This window comes from Drosophila albomicans, chromosome 2L (assembly GCF_009650485.2).
Source record: "Drosophila albomicans strain 15112-1751.03 chromosome 2L, ASM965048v2, whole genome shotgun sequence".
NCBI lineage: Eukaryota > Metazoa > Arthropoda > Insecta > Diptera > Drosophilidae > Drosophila > Drosophila albomicans.
The window spans coordinates 26671222-26679907 of record NC_047628.2 but is presented as its reverse complement, the minus strand read 5'-3'; the positions used below and the strand labels follow the sequence as shown (position 1 = coordinate 26679907).

Below are 8686 nucleotides of genomic sequence, written 5' to 3'. Positions count from 1 at the left end.
ATTATTTTTTATTTAACTCCGTGTTAATAATAATATATCAAATAAATTATGTATTTCTTAAGTAAAACTTTTTATTGAAAAATATCTTAATTGATTAAATTTCTTTATTTTGAATATTATATAACAGATAATTGAAATCTATATTTATTTTATTATATTGTAGTAAATTGTATTTCCTTAATATATAAAAAAAGAAAATAAATTATAAGTAATACCATTTTTTCTTCAATAGTGAATAAAGTAAAAAAGTTTTAAGTATATAAATATAAATAAATTTTTATTGAAATCAGTTAAAATGAATATTAACAAAAGTTCATTTATTTTAGTTATATGGGTATATACTCTTTTTTTATAATTATCAAGAGTAAATTAAACATACATATTTATTGATTTAAGTTAAAATAGTATTTGTCGTTTGATTTTTTTATTTTTTTGAGATTAATAAATATTAGCAATAGTTACTTTATTTAAGTTATATAATAATCTCTTTTTTTATCAATGGAAAATTAAACCAAGTATGGTTATTTCAATCAATTAAAATAATATTTACTGTATTTAATTTAATTTATTAAAAATAGTTCTTTAATCTGCCTTTTCTCCTTTTGAGATTAACAAATATTAATAAAAGCTACATAATAATCTCTTTATTATTGATATCTTTATTAAACATAACTATTTATTTAATTAAATAAAAATAATATTTACTGTATTTCATTTTGTGTAATTTACATTATTATTTAATCAGCTTTATCTTCTCTTAAACTTTACGCAGTATCTTCAGCTTGGTTGCTGCCTTCGCAGTTGTTTTTGCTTGAATAATTTACGTATTCAACTCGCTTCCAGCTGCCAATATTTCAATTACGCTCGCCATTTTTGTGTGCCCCGACTTCAATTGCGCGCGTGGCTCACTCGCTGTTATTTGGTTGTTGTTGTTGCTGCCCTCCAGCCGAGAGCCACCAACTCAACGCAAGTCAAGTGAAGTGAAGTCAAGTCAGGGCCAAGTGAAGTGAAGCGGGCCTAGGCCAAGTTAAGTCAAGTCAAGTTTTTGCTCGTACTCAGAAGTAGGCGGATTTGTCTCAAGGCGAAATTAGTGGCCAAAAATTGCGGCAGATTACAGAGCGCTTTCAAACAACACAAAAAAAAAAACGAAGAAGAAAATGTGTAGCTCAAATATTTATTTATGCTTTTAATTTGTAGTCAGCACTCTGCTATCTTCATGAATTATGCAGCGCAATGGCAAAAAGTGTTTTGGCTAATTGACTCGGCCAACCCACTAATAGACAGTTAGTGCTTAAAGTTCCAGCACAAAGTCCAAGCAATCGGACAGTTGTCAAACAGCAGCTTTGCTAATGTATGCCATGCAATTAGCAGCAGAAGCAGTTTGTCATTATCCTTAAAGTCCAAACTGATAGCTGAGGTCTTGGCCTTGATGTCTTGACTTGCAGCAAGCAGCTCTGGGGACGACGACGACGGCACTTAGCGGCCCAAGCCTCGAGACTTCAGTTGCTGTATGTCCTTCAGTGTGCATTCAGAGACAAGTGTGTGCATGTCGCTGCATGTCCTTGGCATGAACTTTTAATTTACAACTGCGGCAAGTTGCAAGCAGCAAGCAAGCTGCCTGTTTGTTGATTTCATTTATTATGCAAATGCGCATGTGTGTGTGCGTGTGCGTGTGTGTGCGAGAGTGAATTTGACTTTATTTGTTGCTCAACAAGAAGCGTCCATTATTCAAAAGGAACACGGCCTAGACTTCAGTGAACAAATGACAGGGCACATGGAAAAAACACTGCACAACTTTTTCACACCTCGATTTTTCATTCCATTTATGTTATTTAAGACATTCACATGTGTGAGTGTATGTGTGTGTGTGAATGTGTTTGTGCTCATTTTCTGGCGCTTATCAGTCACATAATGCCAGCATGCTGACATCATAACTTATAACATGATAAATAACTATGCGTTCTTACCCTTTTTTTCTTGCTTTTGCTTTTGGTTTGGGTTTTGAGTTTGTTTGTTACACATCTTCTTTTGCCTTCTTTATGTTGGCGCACTGATGAGACGGCTTCGCATTCAGGCAGACAAATGACTTGACTACAGTGCTCCGTAAAAAGGATATACTTGCCACAATGTGTGGCAGTCTTTCCCTCTCTTTCTTACTCACTCTTTCTTCACCCGTCTGTTTATCCAGCTGAGCTGCAGTATGTTGAGTTGCTCGTTGTCTGCGCAGTTTGTTTTGTCTGCTTCACTGCGTCTCAGTCACGCAGTGCGATAATTTTTTACCTTGCTTTTTTCCCTTCTCATAAGTTGTTGCTGCTTTTCTTAAAGCAATGTCATTGCTTCTCTTTGCGCCTCTGCATTTCCTTTCTTTGTTTTTTCCCTGGTTGCCTTGGCAAATTAATTAAATAAACTCGTCTTTTGCCTGCTATCATTAACATACCTTGTCTGCTCTATTTTGACTGCTTTGCTGCAATTATGCTGCGGGTAACTAAACGTCCACAACAACGACAGCAGAAACAGCTTCAACGCTTGGCCAACATGACGTATGAGCATTTTACTGCCATATGGCTGTAGGGCATAAAGTTTGTGAAATATTTTCCACTGCACACAAAAAGTAGATAAAAAAATGTAGTTGAACATGCTGTTAAAAGTCTCTCCTCACCTACGCTTTTATATTTTATTTACCTTTAGGAAAATGCAACTGGGTTGCAAAAATTTTATAAGAATTTCAATGACAAATCGAGCTGTAGGTTATGAATATTGAAAATCAGAAATATTTTTAGATTGTGTCAATAAGCAAGTTAAATAAGCAAGCTTTGTAAGGACGTCAAATTTCGACAATCTTCTTCAATTATTTTGTTTTCCCCTTAAGCATAATATTTGATTTATTTATATAAGCAAAAATGTTAGAAGAATAGTTCTTTCGCATTTAAATTTTCTTGAAGTGCTCTTATAATTTACAGCCAAAAAATTATTTATTGGATTTTTATGTAAAAATTGTGAATTTAAATTTGAATTAAATGAAAAAAGGTCTTTGAAAAAAATGATTTATTTCATTTTAATGTAAAAATTGTAAATTTATATTTGAATTAAATGAAAATAGTTATATAAAGGGCAAGCAAACATGTTTTATTTATTTTGCAATAGAAGATTTAGGTGTACAGAAATGAATCTTTACTAAAAAATAGAAAAGCTAAGACATCAAAGGCCTTCAAACTCATTATAGAAAGACTTAAGACTCTGCGTTCAAAGAGTATAATATTTGTAAAGATTCCAAAGGAATTAGTCAATGTTATTATATCTAAAATACTTAAAAGAAATTGGTCAATATGATATCTTATCTATAAAATTTATATTAATAAGGTTAAGGTTAAGGCTGACTTTATTGAAAGTATAGAGATTCAATTTTGAATAAATATGTTTTCCTTTATATGCACTCAACGCGGGCAATGCCTTCCATTATGTTTGGCTATGCATGAAATACATGTCCCACAACAAATTGTGCATAAACTGGGCATTGGTGTGTGTGTGTGTGTGTTGTCAGTCTGGGTCTTGTGGCCATGTGGCATGTGGCATGTGCCAACGCCAGCGGAGAATAAAAAAAGGAGAAGCAGAACGTAGTGGAGCAGGATGTGTGAGATGTAGTTAGCTTGGCTGGTGAAAGTGTCCGTTGGGCAGAAGGCGAGCAACACACGAAGGCAACGAAGTTTTAATGAGCTACGTTGACTGGAGAGTCGCTGGCTCGTAATAGGCTGCAGCAGAAGCAGAAGCTGCCTTCGAACTTGGCTAATATGCTACAGAGAGAGGGGAGCAGAATGAAGGGGGGAGGAGGGAGTTGAACCTGTGCAACATGGGGGAGTTATGAAATATTAAAAACATTAAAATGTTGTTTACTACTTTGGCAGCAAAGGAGGAGGAAGAGGAAGGCAAACGCAAAACGAAAACATTTATTTATGCGCTGCAGTTGCAGAACGTAAAAAGCGGAGGAACTAATGAAATGAGTCGACAGTATGCATAAACTATGAGTTAGTAATGCACTGGGAAATGCTTGAAAACTATCTGGCTCATAATTGCAATTGCACATTGCACAAGTCAAATGCAACAACAGCAACAACAACAACAACAACATTGAAAGTTTTGTTGTTTTGCGCTTGCACTTTAAATGCGATACTTTTCAAGGAAAGAGGGAAGAAGGGGGAGGGGCTTGGTCCGTAAAATAAACAGCATTAAAAGTTTCCCACACTAAAAAGGGTGTGCGTGTGTGTGCGTGAGAGTCTGGCAGAACAAAATCCACTTAAATGTGTTTTCCAATTAAAAAAGTTTTCTACACTTGAAAATTTTCGAGCATGTGCGAAAATCTTTTATGCGAATGCCATTCCGGCCAAAACGGGGCAACGCCAACCAACAGTCAGTAACAGCAGCAGCAACAACAACAGCAACAGAAGCAGAAAGAGAATAAGAGTATCAGAATCAAGGAATCAGACTCCAAGAACCGAAGGAAGACTCTAAAGCCACAAAAACCTAATGAAAAGTGATTACAAACATGATAGATAAATGCTGCTCGGCCACAGCCAAAACACATACACACACACACACATACACACACAACGGTTTTTCGGGGTTCTTAAGTAAAACATCTTCAGCTGCCACTAAATGGCCAAATAAACTTTTGCCCAGTCAGTTTCTCTATGCTTCAGCTATCGCTGTAATGAACTTCTTAAGAGCTTTCCATTCTCTCCAACTAGCATTGTTTTCTTCTTCTTTTTTTTTTGCATCTATATCATTTTACTTAATGAAAATCCATTAAAAACTACAACAATGTTGCTGCGCGTTTCGCTAAAGCTGAAACAGCTTTTGGGCGCGTGTGCAACCTGTCGTATGCGTAATGTGCTTCTGCTTCGCTTAAGACACACGATTTTTTTTTGTTGCTCGCAGGCCTTTCGCTTAGCTGGCCATTTGTTAGACCTTAAAATAGACTGAAAAATACATTAAAATATATTTTAAATATTTTATTCATTATTCAGAATTTTGAATATTAGCAGCATTTTTTTGTGGTTTACTTCTTTGTTAATTTGAGAAAATGGCTTAAAGTAATATCCCTGAAAATTTGCATAATTTATGCGATATACAACAAAAATTTGTTGTTTGCAGCTGCAATAAAATATTTGGAAGCCAGTTTTACGCACCATTTCGATGTTTTCCCACTTGCTTGAAGCGGCATTAAATTACAGCCACCCACCTAGCAGAGAGACCTTTGACCTCCCACAGCCAGTGGCTATACATACTTACACGTTTCCAGGTAGGATCAAATATATAAAACAAAAGGCGAATTTGTTGTTGTCACTTTGAAGCTGCTCGAACGCCTAAAGTGTCCTTTTCACTGCCCATTATGAAATGTTCAACGGGCAACCTTTTATTTTTTTTTGTTTTGTTTTTTGTTTTGTTTTGGTTCAAGATTAGAGTTTTGTGAAGCATTGAGTTTGACATATATGTAAGGAGCAAAGGGAGCAAACAAATCGAAAACACACTCGCACATAAAACCAATAAAAGTTTAAAGACGTTAAGATGTCAACTGCATTTGTTTTGTGTTTTGTGTGCTGCCCTTTGAAATATGAAATTGTCCATTCTCGATGAGAACTTGGGCTACCCGAAAATAACTCTTGAAAACAACAAAATGCGCAATCATAAACTACACTTTATTGAAAAGGACACACGCCAGAACGAAAAAAAAAAACCAAAACGAAAACTTTCGGTCAAAGGTTCAAAGATTCATTTCAACTTTGCTTTTTCCAGTTAATTTTGATATTATTTCCCAATTCTAGTCTAAAAATGGCAAGAGCATTTAGTTGGCAAAGTTGTATTGTATTTCACGCAAGTGTAAAACAAGCTAACGGCACAATTTATTAACATTTTTTGCTATATTTTCTCATTTGTTTTGCAAAAGTTGTGTGGAAACACCTTGCAAAGCAACGAACGCTAGATGGCGCCAGCTTTGCTTCGCTTTGAAGTGAAAGAGTTCTTTTTGCACTCATATTTTTCGAAGTAGTTCAGGAAAATAGAAAAGAAAATATAGTATTAAATAATGAAATAATCTATATATTAACTTATTTTAGTATTTTTATGTTACTAAGCTGATTATTTTGAAGTAGTTCGAGAGCAAGAAGTGGACTAAAAAAGTTTGCTGACATCTTGTGAAAACCGACAGCTGAAAAGGCAATAATGGAATTATATTTTGACTTGAAACTAATATTATTGAAAAGGATCAATTGTAATGTTAGTTGGATATATAAATATTTTGATATGTAAGTTGTCAAATACTATTAAAATATAAATAAAGAATATCATAGATAGCGTAAATAATAGCGAAAAATAATATATTTTATTAGATCTATTAGGCAAATTAGTAAGTTTGATCTTCGGGAAGACTTTTTTTGAGAGTTTGACTGAGAATGGAACTTTCCCAATTATTAAACAATTTAAATAATTTAGAAGAATAACAGCGAAAAATAATATATATTATATATTGCACGTGTTTTTAAGTTTGGCGGTAACAGAAGTTAATTCAATTTTTTAAAGTCTAGATTTTTGCAAAATTGAACACAGAAGGCAAAATCTTAAATCAACAACAAGCGTTTTACAACAACTTTCAACACCATTCGCACTGCTACTTTTTTAAATTCCCGATTCTATACGCTCCTAGTAATACATGACCTATACTGTGCACTAATAATAAAATAAACAATTCGCTATTTATTTTTTTAGACTAATCTTAAGAAGTTCAAATTCAATTTTAATTTAAAATTATTTTGAAACAAGAAACCTAACGTATATTTTTATTAGAAAGGACATATTTTACAAGTGCTACATATCATTTTAGATATATCAAATTACTACTTGATGTCCAAAAGCTTTTATTTTCTTACATAGTAACTAATTTTGAAAGTATTTGAGGCATTCTTCCAATTTTTCAATATTTTCCCTTACGGGTAAGTCTATCTACCTCTTAATCATATCCAGACAACGTCTATTTTTACTGCAAAAAAGAAAATATTCTATGAATTTAGTTGGCAATTGATAGTGGAAAAATTAATTCATTACTCTTTTGGCGCTTTGATAATTTTATAAAAACGTAGCATTATAACAGCATTCATTAAAATCAAATGTACAATTATGTTAGTCTCAGCATTCGTCCAGGTTACTTCTGTTTGGGCTTCAAAATGAAATTACCATCCTAAAAAAGGCCTTGCTGTTGTTGCTGTTCATCAAAGCTTCCAAAACCACCAAAACCACCAAAGCTTTCCTGCTGTTGTTGTTGTTGGCCTCCAAAGCCTCCAAAGCCACCTTCTTGTTGTTGCTGTTGCTGTTCTCCAAAGCCTCCACCAAATCCACCAAATCCAAACTGAGCCGACGCCACGGCGAACATGGCAATTGCGATTAAGATAACCAACTACAAAATCAAGAAATCAAGCAAGTGCAAAAATGTATAACATAATAATAGATCCTACAATTTTAACATACCAGGAATTTCATGTTTAGCTTTTAAGCTTTAAGTTGTGTCAAACACAGAATCGTTTTTCAGACTGCTGTTTCGCACAGAGAGCCGTCTATTTATATGATTTTTGGGATCGTTATAAATTTCTCGGCGTAAACTAGTTCGATTATGGCCTAGACACTTGACAGACATCCCCGAACCCAAACTCTGAATAATTATGAGGCCAGATAAGTGTGACCGGTTTTCCATGATTCTCTCTGATTTTCGATCAGTCGACTACTGCGTGATAGACAATACGTATTGACAAAAAAGAGTCAAATTTATTTACGCAGATAGTTCTGAAAAGTTTCAATTAAGATACGAATCCGAGGTTTGCTGTTGCTCTACCCGTGAAGCACATAAAATAATATTTGTGAAAGAGACACTGGGTGCTGTTCTACTTACATAGGTATGTATGGTATGTTATCTTACACGTAGTTTTATTCGATTTAAAACAATCTTGAAAATTAAGTACGGTAGTATAATGAGATTTAACTTCAGATTATTGATATCAGCAGCTGTGAGCTTAGCTGTTGTGGGCACTCGTTGTTTGGAGAATGTTTTCGAGATAGTATTAAACTCCTTGTCAAAGAGCAGTTAAGTATTTAAACTACTTCTCCGACAACATACCAAATGGTGCGCCTTCTGCAACACACGTGCATGCACCAATATAAACTCATCTTTGGACACAACGATACCAGAAGTGACGCCAATGTCTTTGGCCTCCGGGGCAAGTATCGACCTGCTAGCAGTTCCAGATCAAATGTGCGATGGAGACACGCATTACTTCGATCACATTAGGTGCGCTTACTCACAGACAAGTTCTGAGACTGCGGAACAATCATCGGTGGTTTTTTCCGCACAATTTGTTTGAGCTCGCGTATGAGATGATTCACATCGGTATTCATTTGAGAGAAGCGTACAACAGCTTAGATTCTTTGTCGATCCAAAGCTCTGCGCTATCTCTAGCAACCATTTAGCCGCAAGCAAGGCATTATCTTCCTTGCGAATCTCCCTTGCGGCCCTCTCAATATCCATAACCGACCATAACTGGTCATTAGCCAGTACTGGTCATCGTTACTCAGTATTACCTGCAACAATAAATCTATTAAGAACAAAACATATATAGCACACTCGACTGTATTTTTCTAACTTGTT

The 8686-nt window shown here is 34.8% G+C and overlaps 1 long non-coding RNA gene across 4 annotated transcripts; it reads right to left on the bottom strand.

Annotated features, from left to right (window-relative positions):
* Nucleotides 1-1792: 1792 nt before the first annotated feature.
* Nucleotides 1793-2768, bottom strand: LOC117564654 (uncharacterized). 4 transcript variants are annotated; one of them, XR_007954417.1, is made up of 3 exons: nucleotides 2683-2768; nucleotides 2438-2598; nucleotides 1793-2377 (listed from the first exon to the last, which is right to left on the bottom strand). It is a non-coding gene; the product is annotated as an uncharacterized LOC117564654 (long non-coding RNA). The 4 variants fall into 4 exon arrangements; XR_007954418.1 differs by having other exon boundaries at nucleotides 1793-2385; nucleotides 2438-2565; nucleotides 2683-2755; XR_007954416.1 differs by having other exon boundaries at nucleotides 2438-2565; nucleotides 2683-2755.
* Nucleotides 2769-8686: the final 5918 nt, after the last annotated feature.